Consider the following 17,104-nt stretch of genomic DNA (forward strand, 5'->3'; position numbering starts at 1 on the left):
GTTTCTCGAAGGCTTTCATTACTGTATCTCAGGTTAATTTTCAAGTCTGACGAAGTTCATCGTTTGTTCTATGTGTCACCACCGGGTTTCTCGAAGGCTTTCATTACTGCATCTCAGGTCTACTTTAGTAGACGATCACGAACTGAAATAATGGATGATCAAATGATCTCACCAGTATTAACTAACTAATCTGGTATATATTTAAATAAAAAACCGTTTAGGTCACAGTTACCTGATTCCAACCGTTCGTCATCCAGGGTGTTTGAAGTACTATCCGTTCCGCACAGCATATTTCTAAACATTTTTTACTAAAATAATGAAAGAGTAATATTACCTTAATATTATCAATTACTGCTTTTGATGTTGTTATTTTATTAAATAAAGAGTTAAATGAAAAAAACACAAGAAGAAGGTTTTCTCATCTTCTATTAGCTAAGACTTCTTCTTTAACTGGCCATAGCTTTTCACTTACTATACCAACTAACATCCACTTAACGACAGTTATCATTCTAGACAGTAAAAAGTAAAAGTGGTATTTGAATGCGGAACGCTTTTATGTACATAATGGAGATTTTTTAAAGAAATCCCGTTCATTAACGAGGAGTACAGAACGAACGCTTTTTTGTATATTATGGACATTTTTGAGAGAAATCCTGTCCAATAACGAGAAGTTCTTTAACAAACGAGAAGGGAATAAGTAAAACTGTTACCTATAAACTATTTTTTCATATGACTTATCTATTTATCCAACTGGTATGCAACATGCCATTAGATGTAACAGGTTCTTAAATAATCTATTTGCAACATAGATAAAGATGTATACCAGTGCTTTATTAAGATGTTATCATGAACATTCTCCCGAAACAATTCACTTTCGATTACGTGACAAATCATGTAGAGATAAAACGTCTAGAATGTTATATATGTTACTCAGGTCCCAGAGGTCCATGAGCCATCAGTTCTAAGGACATTGAGAGCAATAACGATATTTTCGTTTAAGACTGACAAATAATGTTGTCCTTATCTTAATGAAATTGATTGTGGTTTTTATTAATCTGTAATTTCAATACTGATAATCTTCTTATAGTAACCGATAATGGATGAATAGAGGGAAGGAAGGTAGTCAATTCACCCACCGCCAACTGTTGCGACACTTTTTTATTAATGAAAAGTGGGATTGGCGGTCACATTATAACCCCCCCCCCCTCCCATGGCTGAATGGGTGAGCATGTTCGTTGAAAGGATTCGAACTCGTAACCCGCAGATTGTGAATCAGGCACCCCAGTTATCACGCCCTACTTATGTCAAACACGGCGTGTCAGTATTTTAAGTAAGATAAAGGTTAACTCCCTTAAGATAAAGTTTAACTCCCTTAAGATAAAGGTTAACTCCCTTAAGATAAAGTTTAACTCCCTTATCCTTTGTTGCAGATATCTTCTCGCATTGTCCGTAGTGATCCTTGGAGCCAGTCTAGTAGTCTCAGAAGACGACTTATTGATCCTAAATGAGACTAAACGTCTAGAATTCGACTTCGGTAGACGAGGTAATGTGTTCATTTATTTGTATTTTTACTGATTTTACTTATGTTATTTCTAAATCTCTTTATTTCTAACATTATAACTCGAGAAAGATTTTCTTCTGTATTTGTTTCACACAAGGAGTTACGGTTTTCCTGTCCTTGTGATTTATGTTGATCACAAATGTCCTTAAGGTTTTCAAAAGCTCGTATATTGAACTAAACATAATATCGAGATTATGACCCGTAAACTCTCTAATATTTAACAGCAGTGTCAAGAGCTACGTAATACTGAAACACATTTACACTGTTTTGGAAACACAGCTTCCAGAATGATGGCGTTTCAACCCAGATACTCAAGTCTTTTTTATTTCCCTTTTTTGAGAAGAGGGAAGGACATTTTTGCATTTTTTTGTGTCACTGCTAATCTAGTTTTCAATTTTTTTTAAAAGGGAGAAACAAAAATTATTGATTTATTTTTTTGATATTATTTACAGAATCATTCACAATATCAAAAAACATTTATATTTGTTTGTTATTGTATTTATCTTAGGATAAGCACTATAGAAAAAAATACTACTTTCATTTTCTAGGTAACTGATAATTTTAACATGAACGATAATTTAGCCGATACACGGGCTAAATGGACAGATCAGAGATAATTTAAATTGCTGACTAGAAGAAGGGTAACCAAGTAACGACTACTCTAAACCGAATATCAGCGCTGACTGTCACATTTATAACATAAAGCGTGTTCAATGACATTTAGCAGCTCAAACCTTGGGTTCTGAGATCCATCACGATGACCACCAGCCCACGCCTGACCTCAGCAACTAAAAAAACATGATGAAAGGTTAAAAATAAATAATCATTTTGTCATTTTTAAAGGCCCAACGAGCCTGGACTATACACTTTGAATTACTTACCGACAAGTAAGTATATACAATTTCAGGTAGATCATATAAAAACAAGAGATTGAGTTGTCCACTTGTTGTTTCTTTTTTTAATGACTACATAATTTTATCTAGCAATCTTTTTACACAAAAACAAGTTTGATGAAAATAATCGTTTTCTTAAATTAGAATTCAGAAACTAAATTTTATTTATTTATTTTTGTATAACAGTCTTCCGTGTAAAAAATAAAGAGGAAATGAAGTTAAAGGTAATCAGCTGTTTGTCTTCACTTGTTAACTAATTTCGTTAAGCCATATCAAAAAGTAGTAGAAAATAGTCTTTGAATTATAAATAAAGGGGGATAAAATCATCAAGTTAACAAAACAAATAGTCAGACAAAAAATGTTCAATCAAATCAAAATTAAATTCCACACATTTCTTTCGTACAAAGAATAAGTTTCTCTAAATTTTCATCTCAAATTATAGATTCTGAACAGTCTGACAAAGCTACTTGTACCAAAACCTTATGTATTATGTTTCGGGCTCATACGCTACGTATCTAGATATCGATACTCGTATCGTATCGCCACACCCCTAATTATATTAACCAATGAGACAACTTCTCATTTCCCGTTGTAGGTAAAATACGTCATTAAAAATTATATATTTTGATCTGCACAAAAAAAAAGAAAGGAAAATTAAGCCTTGTGCTTTAATTTTAATTAATTACAATACCCATAAAATTTATAGATTAGTGTTTATTTTCAACTGTCATGTGGTATCATCGTCTTAACTTATGTCACGTAAAACACTATAACATATTGTGAATATATTCATAAGTATGAATTTAAAAGTGTTAGGAGTATCGATTTATGTACAGTAAAGTTCAAAGCAATTTTGTTAAACGAATACTTAAGCAGAAATTTACTGTAACAATGGAACGATCTCATTGGATAATTCAAAATCAACGTAACGGGTACTTTTTTTTTCAAAAAATCAAATTTTTAAAGAAATTATTAAACTTCGTGATATAATTCGCATAAAAATTAACTTAAACTCTAGTTAGTATATTGACTTTTCTTTTTTCTGGAGGTAAAAATTAACAAAAGTACTTTTATAATTTAATCTTTGAAAAAAGTTTTAAAGATATAAAAAAAAAAGAATTGAAAAAAATATAAATAAACAATAGGTAGCGCTCTACGAAACAATGTAAATTAATACACGGTTATACCAAAGAACCTGAAGCCTAGAAGTTATTCTAAATACTCATATTTTATATTTCCTAATGCGATCAAACGTAATTCCTTTACCCTAACACATTAAAACTTGTTAGCGTGTTTAGTTGCAACTACTAAGTTGCAAGAAGATATTATCGCCGTTTCAGGATAATGTAAATTGTTGTTGACATTTTAAGTTTGGAGTTTCGACAAGAATACAAAATTAATAGAGGGGAAACCCCGGGTTTTCAACAAAGAATCTCATCAAGAACTGTGGTTTTCAAGTTCAAGTTACATCGGCGTTAGTGCGTGTTTAATACCTGGTCGAACTGATACGTAACCAAATTCGATGAGAGAAGCCCACTTTGAGACTAATAATGCTTGGAGACGGCTTGAATGAGTAATTTAACCAGTTGCTTCAATCAAGGAGACGAACAAGTCAGATACAAATAAACAGTTTACTAAAATGTGCAAATTATAAAGAAACTGGTGTTTTATTTGTTACGCTATCAAAACAAATTATACAGAAATAAATCCGTTATCGGCTGCATCACGTACAAAGGCACACAAGTAATACAGTAGTGAATCTATTGCAGGTGACGTTAGGTACAGTGACACACAAGTAATACTGAAGTGAATCTATTGCAGGTGACGTTAGGTACAGAGGCACACAAGTAATACTGAAGTGAATCTATTGTAGGTCACATGAGGTACAGAGGTACACAAGTAATACTGAAGTGAATCTATTGTAGGTCACGTGAGGTACAGAGGTCACAAGTAATACTGAAGTGAATCTATTGTAGGTCACGTGGGGTACAGAGGTCACAAGTCATACAGAAGGGAATCTATTGCAGGTAACGTTAGGTACAGAGGCACGTAAGTTATAGAGAAGTGAATCTATTGTAGGTCACATGAGGTACAGAGGCACACAAGTTATACAGAAGTAAGTCTATTGCAAGTTACGTTAGGTACAAAGTCACACAAGTAATACAGAATGAATTGATTGCAGGTCACGTTAGATATAGAGGTCACAAGTCATATAGATGTGAATCTATTGCAGGTCACGTTAGGTACAAAGTCACAAAAGTAATACAGAAATGAATCCATCACTATCCACATCGTCTAAGAAGAGAACAAAAAGACCAAAATAGGGAACGTGCGCACTTGCTTTACCATGTACCTTTATAGAAATAATACCTACCGTGATTCGGGTTATATGTGTTCAACCCAGGTTGTATTAAACACTGATGTTAATAACAAAATGTGTTAAAATCCAGAAGATTTTGTTTGGAGCTGTACATACTCACAAGAGCTCAACAATCTGTCATTTTAATAAAGATGTGCAGTGGTTGTTTTATATGACTAATTCGAACTTTTCTGCTTAGTTAGATTAGACAAATAAAGAAAGGTCTTTGTGAGTTTGGAGTTTCGGGGAATAAAGCCTATTTCATTTTAGGTGTATTAGATTTTCAAGATTGTAAAAATACAAGTCATCGAATTTACATCATTCTGTATAATTTAAAAATCGCCTTGAATACTTCCTATACAGTACGCTGGTACTTCATCTTCCTATACAGCACGCTGATACCTTAACTTCCTATACAGCACGCTGGTACTTCAACTTCCTATACAGCACGCTGGTACTTCATCTTCCTATACAGCACGCTGGTACTTCAAATTCTGTAGGTTCATTTAACGCCCAGAATCTCAACTGTATAATAATAAAGATCGTCTTGAATACTTCCTATACAGCACGCTGATACTTCAACTTCCTATACAGCACGCTGGTACTTCAACTTTCTATACAGCACGCTGGTACTTCAACTTTCTATACAGCACGCCGGTACTTCAAATTCTGTAGGTTCATTTAACGCTCAGAATCTCAACTGGTGAGTGGTCCTCGGACTTATGATCTACTAAAGTCGTTTGGCGTAAAATAAACTTTCTTTCCTTTGAATCAATACCAGAAGTAAATAACTCCAGTTACTCTTGAGGCCAGGTCTTTCACAGAAAATAATTAAATGAACTAAAAAAAAGTCACCGAATACTTCATTAATTTGTTTGCAAGAAAGTAGTCGCTTGGAAGCATGATCACGTAATTTGGTATTTTATCTAAGCTTTTATAATTATCCCGGAGGTGTGTATGGTTTGCGAGATTTATCAGTACACTATAGTAAATACATCTACGCCTCGTGCGTCGTTTACTTTGCTGTTTTCACGGGAATGGCGGGACGGCGAGCGTGAGCGTTATTTGCCGTGCAGGTCTACAGAAAGCAGGCAGTCAGCAAAGGTACTCATGATACGCACGATATTAAACGTCATTTTCGTTTGATGTCGGATTCACATAGTAAAAATTGAAATGGCTCGAGCATTAGGAGGTGGGGAGGGAGCATCTGAGTTCCTTTACCAAATTAATTTACATTTTTTCAGCCAGTTCTACAACAGTTATATAGATAGATGAATAGAGAGATGTAGTATTCTCATGTAAAGTTACACTTCACATAGTCTTATATAAATCAGTAGTTATTTCATTTATCAGCATCTGTGATGTTCTCGTAAAAGTATTTTTATATGATTAAGAATGTGTATTATATTCTCATTAAACGTGTTTGATTTATCAGCATCTATGATATCTTCGTAAAAGTATTTTTATATTACTAAGAATGTGTATTATATTCTCATTAAACGTGTTTGATTTATCAGCATCTATGATATCTTCGTAAAAGTATTTTTATATGATTAAGAATGTGTATTATATTCTCATTAAACGTGTTTGATTTATCAGCATCTATGATATCTTCGTAAAAGTATTTTTATATGATTAAAAATGTGTATTATATTCTCATTAAACGTGTTTGATTTATCAGCATCTATGATATCCTCGTAAAAGTATTTTTATATTACTAAGAATGTGTATTATATTCTTATTAAATACATCCACGTGTGATTTATCAGTATGTATGATACGACCTTAAAGTGTCCGGTTGAATCATTTAAAATTCAGTTCTATTTTTTTTCATATATGCATAAATATATACATATATATTCAATGCAAATACATCGTCTAGTTTGTAAGTTCTGGAGCCAAGAATAAAGTATCAAGCATTTTCCTGATAAGTCGTAACAGTACAAAATCGTGGGAAGGATTACTGGTTCAAATTAAAAAGTATCTCAGCTAGGCTTGGCCACATGCAAGGGGCTTAAATACACGTTACCAGTTGTTTCTTATCTATGTTGGACGATGTTCCAAAAGACAAAAAGAACGCCGGTAAAGTCTTGTTTCGAACATACCTTTTCTAATCCTCCTTTTTTTTTGTTCATGCAAGGCATTTCTATTGTAATCTATAAAATAATCCATATATAGATTAGAACACCCATGGCTAAAGATTATACCTTTTTTTTGTATCTCGGCAAGGCGTGGCAACGTTATTGCAGAGTGTATGTAGATGAACACGTGTTCTGTATTATGAAAGATTAAACTGATCACGTTATGCTGTTTAAAGTCTGTATCATAATTACCATACCCTTATCATGACTGTATCGTACCAGACATGTGACAAAAATTGTTATCACAATGAACTTAGGATGGTCAGTTAAATGCAGGTATGTTATTCTCATAAAGTTAAGACTTTCATGATTTATAGCTCTTTCATTTCCCAGTAATATCACATTCTGGCTATAATTAATACTATTCAAAAATACTTGCTATGCTGTATTAGCTTCTTGTGCTGCACATCATGGAACATAGACACATAGATACAATGAATACAAATGTGAATTGACCGTAAGCCCAGTTCTATGTATCAATAGCACATTCCCTCTTATTTACATTGGGAACTTGGTGTAAAATATTTTACATAATGATAATAGTAATAAATAGATAATTTAATCAAGTAAAAATAAATTGTATTATAAATAACTAAGTAACATATAAATAAAGTAATATGAAGCTGTTGACCGGATGTCTCCCTGTGGATGGAGCAAAACTACCTGGACTGATATAATGTAATATAACAAAACTCCATAATTGGAGGGAGGAGAGCTTGTGCTTTTTCCAGTGCTAAAAACTCTTCTTACCTGAAACCATAACTGAAAATTTTAAAGACAAGATTTATTAAAGTGTTTCCTAAATGTGTTGTAGCATGGTTTATAATCAACCAATGCACTCTTTTCTGATGACTGAAAAGTTAAAATACAGGTAGAAATATAGTGTTTAAATCACTGTACTCTTTCCTGATGACTGAAGTGTTAAATACAGTGTTTAATCCACTGCGTTCTTTCCTGAGGACTGAGAAGTTAAAATGCAGGCAGAAATATAGGGTCTAAACCATTTTACTATATCCTGATGACCAAAGAGTTAAAATACAGTTGAAAATATAGTGTTTAAACCAATACACCTTTTCCTGAAGACTGAGGAGATAAAATACAGGTAGAAATATAGGGTCTAAACCACTGCACTCTTTCCTGAGAAGTTAAAATGCAGATCGAACAGACAGCAGGAGACTTACGTGATCAAACATATTGCATATGAGAGTTATCTATGTCTCAGACAATATTATAAGTATCATCTCGGAGATAAGAATTGACCGGTAGAGAAAGCCAAGAGTTGTAGATGCAAAAGTTATCGGTCCACTGGTTAATAGAAATCAGTCTGGGCTCTTTTTTTATTAAAATTACGTTTACATTCATAGTACATGCGAATTTTTAACTCAAACTCAATCTACCACAACAAGGCTTACATTTTCCCATTTATATCACAATCCGTTTTCTAATAAAATGTACAACTAGCGACACTTATCTTTCACGTTGAAAATGTAAATGTTATGTGAGAATTATTATGGTACGCACATGAAGTCTTATGGTACGCACATAAGAATGTGCTATATCACACAGATCTATCTTTATTGTTTAGAATACAAGCACGTTTGTACTGTATCAAACGGATTTTGAATACATACCTGTATTATTGACTGAAAAATAGGCTTAGTAAGACGTTGTTACCTATCTAAATCAGTTTAAGATTTTAACTAAGGACAATAATGAATGAATACTCTGTATAAAAGAGTTTGCTTAACTACGGATTGTTGACATAACTTAAGCAAACCATCTCTAAGATGTGAAATGATGTTTTATTTAAAACATGACTATTCTCTTGTATATGTTTCTTTTTTCAAACTTAATTTTATTTCTATGATGACAATAAAAATTGAAAAAATACGTTAACGTAAGTATGTTTTCATGCATAATCAGTTCACCTTAGAAATTACGTTTAATTTAATGTATTTTCATGAACTAATGTAAATAATGTTAACTAAAAAGAAGAATAACAGGAACCAAGAACAACCATTATCTGAACCTGTGACTATAAGACAAATAGTATAGAAGTATAACAAGAATCAATAACAACCATTATCTGAATCTGTGATTATAAGATAAATGGTAAATAACACTAAGAAGTATAACAGGAACAAATAACAGCCATTATCTGAATCTGTGATTATAAGATAAATGGTAAATAACACTAAGAAGTATAATAGATCAGTAGTTAGACCAATAAAGTTTTGAATTATGACCCATGACATACAATTAATAAAGTATATTAATTACTATAACAGACAATTGGTTAGACCAATACAGTATATTAATTATTATAACAGACAATTAGTTAGAACAATATAGGTATATTATCACTATAAAAGACAATTTGGTTAGACCAATACAGTATATTAATTACTATAACAGACAATTGGTTAGAACAATATAAGTATATTAATCACTATAACAGACAAGTCGTTAGACCAATACAGTATATTAATTATTATAACAGACAATTAGTTAGAACAATATAAGTATATTAATCACTATAACAGACAAGTGGTTAGACCAATACAGTATATTAATTATTATAACAGACAATTAGTTAGAACAATATAAGTATATTAATCACTATAACAGACAAGTGGTTAGACCAATACAGTATATTAATTATTATAATGGACAATTAGTTAGATGAATACGTATATTTTAATTGCTATTAAGGACAATTTATTAGACCAACAGATATTTCAATCACTATTACGGATAATTGGTTAGACTAATGAAATGCATCTCATAACTAATGGTTAATATCAAGAAATTCGGATGGTTTGATACGTCTTCGTGAAAAACTTAAGACTATTGGTTAACACTAATAACAAGGTAGTAGGAGAGATGGGTAATTTTAACAAAACTCAGAATTCTTTAACTAGGAAAATATAAATAACAGCACACTAAATTCAGATATCTTAACCAGTAAAGCCTATTCCTAACGGAAAGTAGAAAACAGTAGATAGCTCCAGTAAGACTGAAGCGAACGAATAACAATTAAAAAAAAATGTTGATGTTAAAATAGTGTAAAGCATAATGAATCCAAGAGGCATTTACAAGACTTTCCCAAAGAAAATATGTTTGAAAAAGATTCAGAACAATGGATGCCTTCTGTAAGACATGTCATTTGAAGAATGAAAAAGAAAAACGTATAGCATTTTAACGGACTGGCTACTAGAAGAAATTACTGTCTTGAAGATCTGGCTAATAGAAGAAAATACTGTGTCTTGAAGATCTGGCTAATAGAAGAAAATACCGTGTCTTGAAGATCTGGTCAATAAAAGGAAGTATTGTGTCTTGAAATCTGGCCTATAGGATAAAGTACAATGTCTTGAAAGTCTGGCCAATAAAAGTAAATACTGTGTTTTAAAGGTCTAGCCAATAGAAGGAAGTACAGTGTCTTGAAGGTTTGTCCAATAGAAGGAAGTATTGTGTCTTGAAGGTCTGACCAATAGAATAAAATACTGTGTTTTGAAGGTCTGGCCAATAGAATGAAGTACAGTGTTTTGAAGGTCTGGCCAATAGAAGGAAGTATTGTGTCTTGAAGGTCTGGCCAATAGAAGAAAATACTGTGTTTTGAAGGTCTGGCCAATAGAAGGAAGTACAGTGTCTTGAAGGTTTGTCCAATAGAAAGAAGTATCATGTCTTGAAGGTCTGGCCAATAGAATAAAATACTGTGTTTTGAAGGTCTGGCCAATAGAAGGAAGTATTGTGTCTTGAAGTCTGGCCAATAGGATAAAGTAAAGTGTTTTGAAAGTCTGGATAATAGAAGAGAATACTGTTTTAAAGGTCTGGCCAATAGAAGGAAGTATTGTTTTTTGAAGGTTTGGCCAATAGAAGGAAGTTTTGTTTTTTGAAGGTTTGGCCAATAGAAGGAAGTACAGTGTCTTGAAGGTTTAGCCAATAGAAGGAAGTATTGTTTTTTGAAGGTTTGGCCAATAGAAGGAAGTACAGTGTCTTGAAGGTTTAGCCAATAGAAGGAAGTATTGTGTCTTGAAGGTCTGGCCAATAGGATGAAGTTCGGTGTCTTGAAGGTTTGGCCAATAGAAGGAAGTACTGTCTTCACCTTGTGCTTAACAGAATTTGTGTAATGAAATATCAGAGAATAATAGTTAACACGATTAGATCTAGACGACCCGGCCAATGGGAATTGTAATGTATGGGAACTCTTAACAACAATAGATGGAAAAGGTTTTGATAATTGGAATATAGTTTTGAGTAAAAGATATGAACAATTGCTCTTTAGCTATGTTGTAAAAAGTACGTACAACCATAGTTACAACTTGCTTGTGTGAATAATTTAAACATGAGTGGTACGTTTCTTGACTGTATCTGACATGAACTCATCTCTGAGAATTTAAAGATACATCGATCACACTTCTATAGTTCATATCTAGCAACCTCATTACCAAAGACAATTGGGCAATTGTATACATGATACCTATGTCTAAATATTTTCATTGCTCTCCGTTCTTTCTAGCATAATTATAGTTACGCAATAAACGACAATTATTTATGTCCAGAGAGTCCAATCGTTCACTGGACAGGACCCAAATATATGTTTGTTCTTTCTGTCTCAATTTTACAAACTCGTAAATGTTTTTGAAAGTCCAGCCAAACACTTCCAATGTTAGCTCTCACAGAAAACATCCGCCTTTCAAAATGTAGATGAAACAGTGTGATGGCTTTAGTTACTTAATTTTACAATGGTTGCCTATCTTCCCTAAATGTTTCAAGATCTAGAAGAAACATCCTGTAGAAATACATCTGTACGTCTGTTACAGTGAAGCAGACAGTAATGTGATGGTTTTAGTTACTATATTATATAATCTCATCGGATCTAGGTTGTCTATTATTCCAACAGAATTATCGGAAGCCATGTATTTGTAGATTTGTTTGTTTGTTTATTTATTTATTTTAGATCAAAGCTAAATTGGGCTTTCTGCTGCGTCCACCGTAGGAAATCGAACCCTGGATTTTAGCGTTTTAAGGTTTACCATTTTCCGCTATCCCATCGGGGTACCTATTTTTAGACAGGAGTTTGGTTTTCGGCATTATCAATAATGAATCAAATCAAGCTACCTTCATAGATCACAACTAAAAATTAACCTAGTAAATAATGTAGCTGGTTCTATATACTGGTCAAATTAAGAATGCGTAATCAATGTCATAAAGCAAACAATGTATAATGATTAGGAAATGTTTTCAGTTTGGTATCTTCGTTGGTACTGATATTTTCAGTCGTATTCCCAATTTCTCACAAGGTTCTTCCATATTAGTCCTAAGTCCATTTGCTAAACTAATAATACAAAGTAATTCTCATAAGTCTAAAAATGGAGTAAAATCATACTAGTTTCATAACGGATAAAAACTCAAGTTATGATAACTTTGAAATAATAAAAAAAGGAAAATTACTTTTTTTATAATTACAGAAGCAACCACAGAAGCGATCCAAATCAGATGATTTTTTTTAATAATAATTTAACAACAGATATAGTGAGAAAAACGAGAAAATAGATTTAGATAAGCACAGAGCTTCACGATGGGACAAGTTACAAATGAAAAAGAAATTCATCTCAAGAAATTGAGATATACACCCCACGTTACAAACCAAAAACTGTTACAAGATCTTCGTTATCTTCTACTGTAATTGTAAACAAAAAATTAATTAAACTAATGTTTTTTTTATAGTTGGGATCCAGGCCAGGCATGGGCATGCTAGCACAACAGATAACAAAAAATAACTTGGTAGTTTTTATGGTGGTTGGGATCCTGGCCGGACAGAGATATACGTAAAAAGCTCTAAGGATCCAAAAAGTAGGTTAACTATAGTGTTTTCGATGGTTGTTATCCAAGCCGGGCTAGAATGGTAGCCATTAAATGTTAAATGAAAAATGAGTAAACCTTATCCTCGTCTTGATCATTACTCTTCTGCTCTCTTTTTGTTTAAGGAACGCGATATTTTCGTCCCTGAAATATCTTGATTAAATAGTTGCATTAGAAAATGCTTTAATTTTGTTTAGGTCTGCTGTTAAAAATGTTTCAACAGTAGCATCTTTGTTTCAAGATGGCTGAAAGAAGATGAAGAAATATCCAATTGAAGCCTATTTTAATCTTTCCTTACTTTAAACGGTGGGGGAAAAAATAGGTAGATTTAAGCTTTTATAATGAGGAAATGAATAAATAGAAACTTTACTCTTCTCAAATCGTTTAGTTCTAAAAATTTCGAGTTAATTGAATTACCACAAAATCTGAAAGTCTTTTCGTTGGTAATGAGTTTTGGTGATCAGCCATTATACTTGTGGTTTTCCACAGTAATGCTTTTCAAACTGCAGACCAGCACAATACAATGAAAAAAAGATTGAAAGGGCATTAACTGTAATTTTCTAATTGTTAGTAAAAAACAAAACTGAAACCTTTTGAGTAACCGCTATGTTGTTTTCGGAAAATTTAAACTACTCAACTAAAAGAAAAATAAGGTAAATCAATATCATTAGTTGAAATTGTTCAACTGTTGACTACTTTGATAAGAAAAAGTGCTTTTACCAGTTTTAAAAAATATAATAAGTAATAGTGATTACAGTTTTTTTTTGGATCACATGATTTATGCTTCCATGCACGTAACTGATCGTTGGATCGATGTTTACTTTTATTCTAGTTTATTTTATCTAATTCCTTAATTCAAAAAAATTCACGTTTTAAGCAATCACTTAAATCTAAAAAATAAAAAGATAATAATAAATTTCAATATAGACAGTTCGGCGTAAGCTTAGGAATTCGTATCAAAACTTTATGTCACAAAGTATGTTACTACATCATGCCACTTTATGTGATTGCGTCAATTCCTTTTTATATTATTTGCAACGATCAGCCTGGTGGCTCTACTGGTAAAACAGAGCAACAGTGAAAGGTTCCAAGTGACAGTACAATGTTCTTTAGGTTGAATGAATGCTATGGGAGAGACGGGTTTTCAAATATTTTCATTTAACGCTTTTTCCGTTCGCTCGCAACCTTTAAGTATGCTTGTTTCGTCACACTGAAAAAAACACACTTAAAATTATGAAACTTCTTTCTCTTTTATGTATATCTGACTGAGATCTATAAGGTATATTTATTGTTCTACTAATTTGTTTATACATTTGTACATGATACCACGACTACCTTTATATGTATTAACGACAACAAAGTGTTGTGTGGTCAAAGTAAACGTTGCAAACAAAAAGTGATCATTCTTCTTTTTAAGTATCTCAAATGGAACTTATACATATGTAACAGCCACCGATGATATTTTATCAAACTCCTCAGTTTTCAGTTCTGTTCGTACTTAGAAATTTGATGTGCTGAATATAAAAAAGCAAATCTCAAAGTGTAATAGAGGAGCTTAAATTATATGTACATATATATCTACTGTAATTAGTAAGTCATCAGCATTAAACTAGACTATAACGTTTAGATGTGTCACACTACAGACACGCAATTATCCACATCTTTCTAAAAACGTGTCACAATGACACACAAGAAAGGTGGGTCTCGAAAAAAAATATTCCTAAAATCACAAAACAAGAAAACTCTAAAGCTGTGTTATGAATATTTATTTATTTATTCTGATTTACTTCAACAGCAAAAGAAAATAAAAAATAAGCTTTCGGTCCCTAAATACGTTTCCCTCCATGTATAATTTAGTGTATGCGGTGACGGAATTAACGCCCGTGATGCGCAAGATGCGAGTGGAGTGTCCTAACAACGAGGCAGTGCTAGACCATGAGTATAAAGGTAATTTCATCCAGACCTGGTGCAATATTACACTTATTCACAGAGCGAGATGGAAACCAGCAGTAGTTATTGGAGCATCCGTGAGGGTAAGCTCAGATGGGAATATATCGGACAAAGTGGTCCGTATTGAAGTTAGGGGGGGTTGTTGTGGATCTTGTAAGTTTGCCTCGAGAAAGAAAGCGAAGCCACTGGCTTTGTCAAAGGACGTTGTTTGAGCTGAGTTACTGTCTATGATGGGATGAAAGGAAGAGTACGATTGGTCAGTCAATAATTTAAATTGGCGCCAGTATTGAGAGAAACTAGAGGAATTACGATGTTGACTACAGACGTCTCGAGATTCAAATCTTATAAATATTTCTTTTCAACAATATCTTAAATATACCAGGAACCACTGCACTGTCGATACTTCTCTACAGAAAGATTTTATAATATACCAGGAACCACTGCACTGTCGATATTTCTCTACAGAAAGGTCTTAGAATATAACAGGAACCACAGCATTGTCGATACTTATGTATGGAAAAATCTTAGAATACCTCACGAACCAGTGAACTATTGATATTTAATCATAAAAAAATCTTAGAATATACCATGAACAACTACACTGTCCAATGACAGGGATTTTGCCACGAACCAAATGTATAGGTGGTAAACATGTTGCCCATGTTCCACTACTCGTGCCTGTGGCGATATGTTGCTGCATAAGCACATGGAAAACGTTCTTATAAGGTACAATTAACCCTAAATCGTACAAGTAAGTCTATACAAGCAGGAACAACAAAGAGCTCTTGTTCAACAACTTGCCATTAAAGCTGGAGAATAAAGTTTACAGCCTACTTTCAGACAGTTCTTGCTGTGTCCTGATGTTAGTATACGCTTGCGTGAGAGAGATGTGTTTAACTTTCCGTTCTTTTTTTTTTTACATTTCATGTGCATATGGTCCTTCCACAAGTACTGGGCTTTCACATATGTTTACCGTATTCTGTGTTTGAGTACAGGATAGTATCGTATTTTAGTACTCCTACTAACTGGTATCTTTGTTTTGTTTGTAGTTAAGCACAAAGCTACACAAAGGGCTATCTGTGTTCTGCTCACCACGGGTATCGAATCCAGGTTTCTAGCGTTATAAGTCCGCAGACATATCGTTGTACCACGGGGGGGGGGGGCTAACGGGTATAAAAAAAACTCGAAGAAGTTCTGAATTCGCAACAATATTATGTTCGATGGGATTACTGTTTTCCTGGTGAAAGAAATAATATATAATCTAAACCAGGCTGTTATAGACAAAATGTTCTCTTAGAAATCACTAACTCTGAACTTCTGGTTGACTTTAGAAGTACCCAAGCTCTTCCTATCCTTAAATACACTTAAAAGAAAGCAGTAGCACGTACTTTTAAATCAATATAGATATTTTTCCTACGAATGTTTGGTCACGTTGTCAGTTTCCCGACTAAAGTTTTCAGTCCTTAAGCAGAACATGCAGCTGTTTTGACTCAAGTCAACAGATAAATAATATTTGTGCTTCAAACACTAGTTTGATAGTACTTGTTTAGTAAAGTACTTCGTATTTCCTATAAATCATTTTAGTCATTTTTCTTGTTTACAGGTGAGCTGATATACAACGATATGTTGACTAGTTGTTGTTAAGTGAAAAGCTAAATAATGGGATATCTGCACGGCATCCACCGTGGGAAATCGAACCTCTGATTGTAGCGTTATAAGTTGCCACTGAGCCATGTGGTAACTACGAACAAACTAGAAAATAGTTTGATGATTATGTCATATACCATTTTGTCTTCCGTATTCGATTAAAACTTATATTATGGCAAGATTCATATCTTCAGCAAAAAATACACTGCAGTAAAAATTCCTGATAGTGAATAGTATAGATAATCAACTACATGATAACAACTACATTGATCCGTTATTATATCTTATATCTTAAATAGATAATCTACTACATGATAACAACTACATTGATCGTTATTATATCTTATATCTTAAGTAGATAATCAACTACATGATAACAACTACATTGATCTGTTATCATATCCTATATCTTAAGTAGATAATCAACTACATGATAACAACTACACTGATTCGTTATTATATCTTATATCTTAAGTAGATAATCAACTACATGATAACAACTACATTGATCCGTTATTATATCTTATATCTTAAATAGATAATCCACTACATGATAACAACTACATTGATCTGTTATCATATCCTATATCTTAAGTAGATAATCCACTACATGATAAAAACTACATTTATCTGTTATCATATCCTATATCTTAAGTAGATAATCAACCACATGATAACAACTACACTG

Source organism: Limulus polyphemus, unplaced genomic scaffold (assembly GCF_000517525.1).
Source record: "Limulus polyphemus unplaced genomic scaffold, Limulus_polyphemus-2.1.2 Scaffold3485, whole genome shotgun sequence".
Lineage (NCBI taxonomy): Eukaryota > Metazoa > Arthropoda > Merostomata > Xiphosura > Limulidae > Limulus > Limulus polyphemus.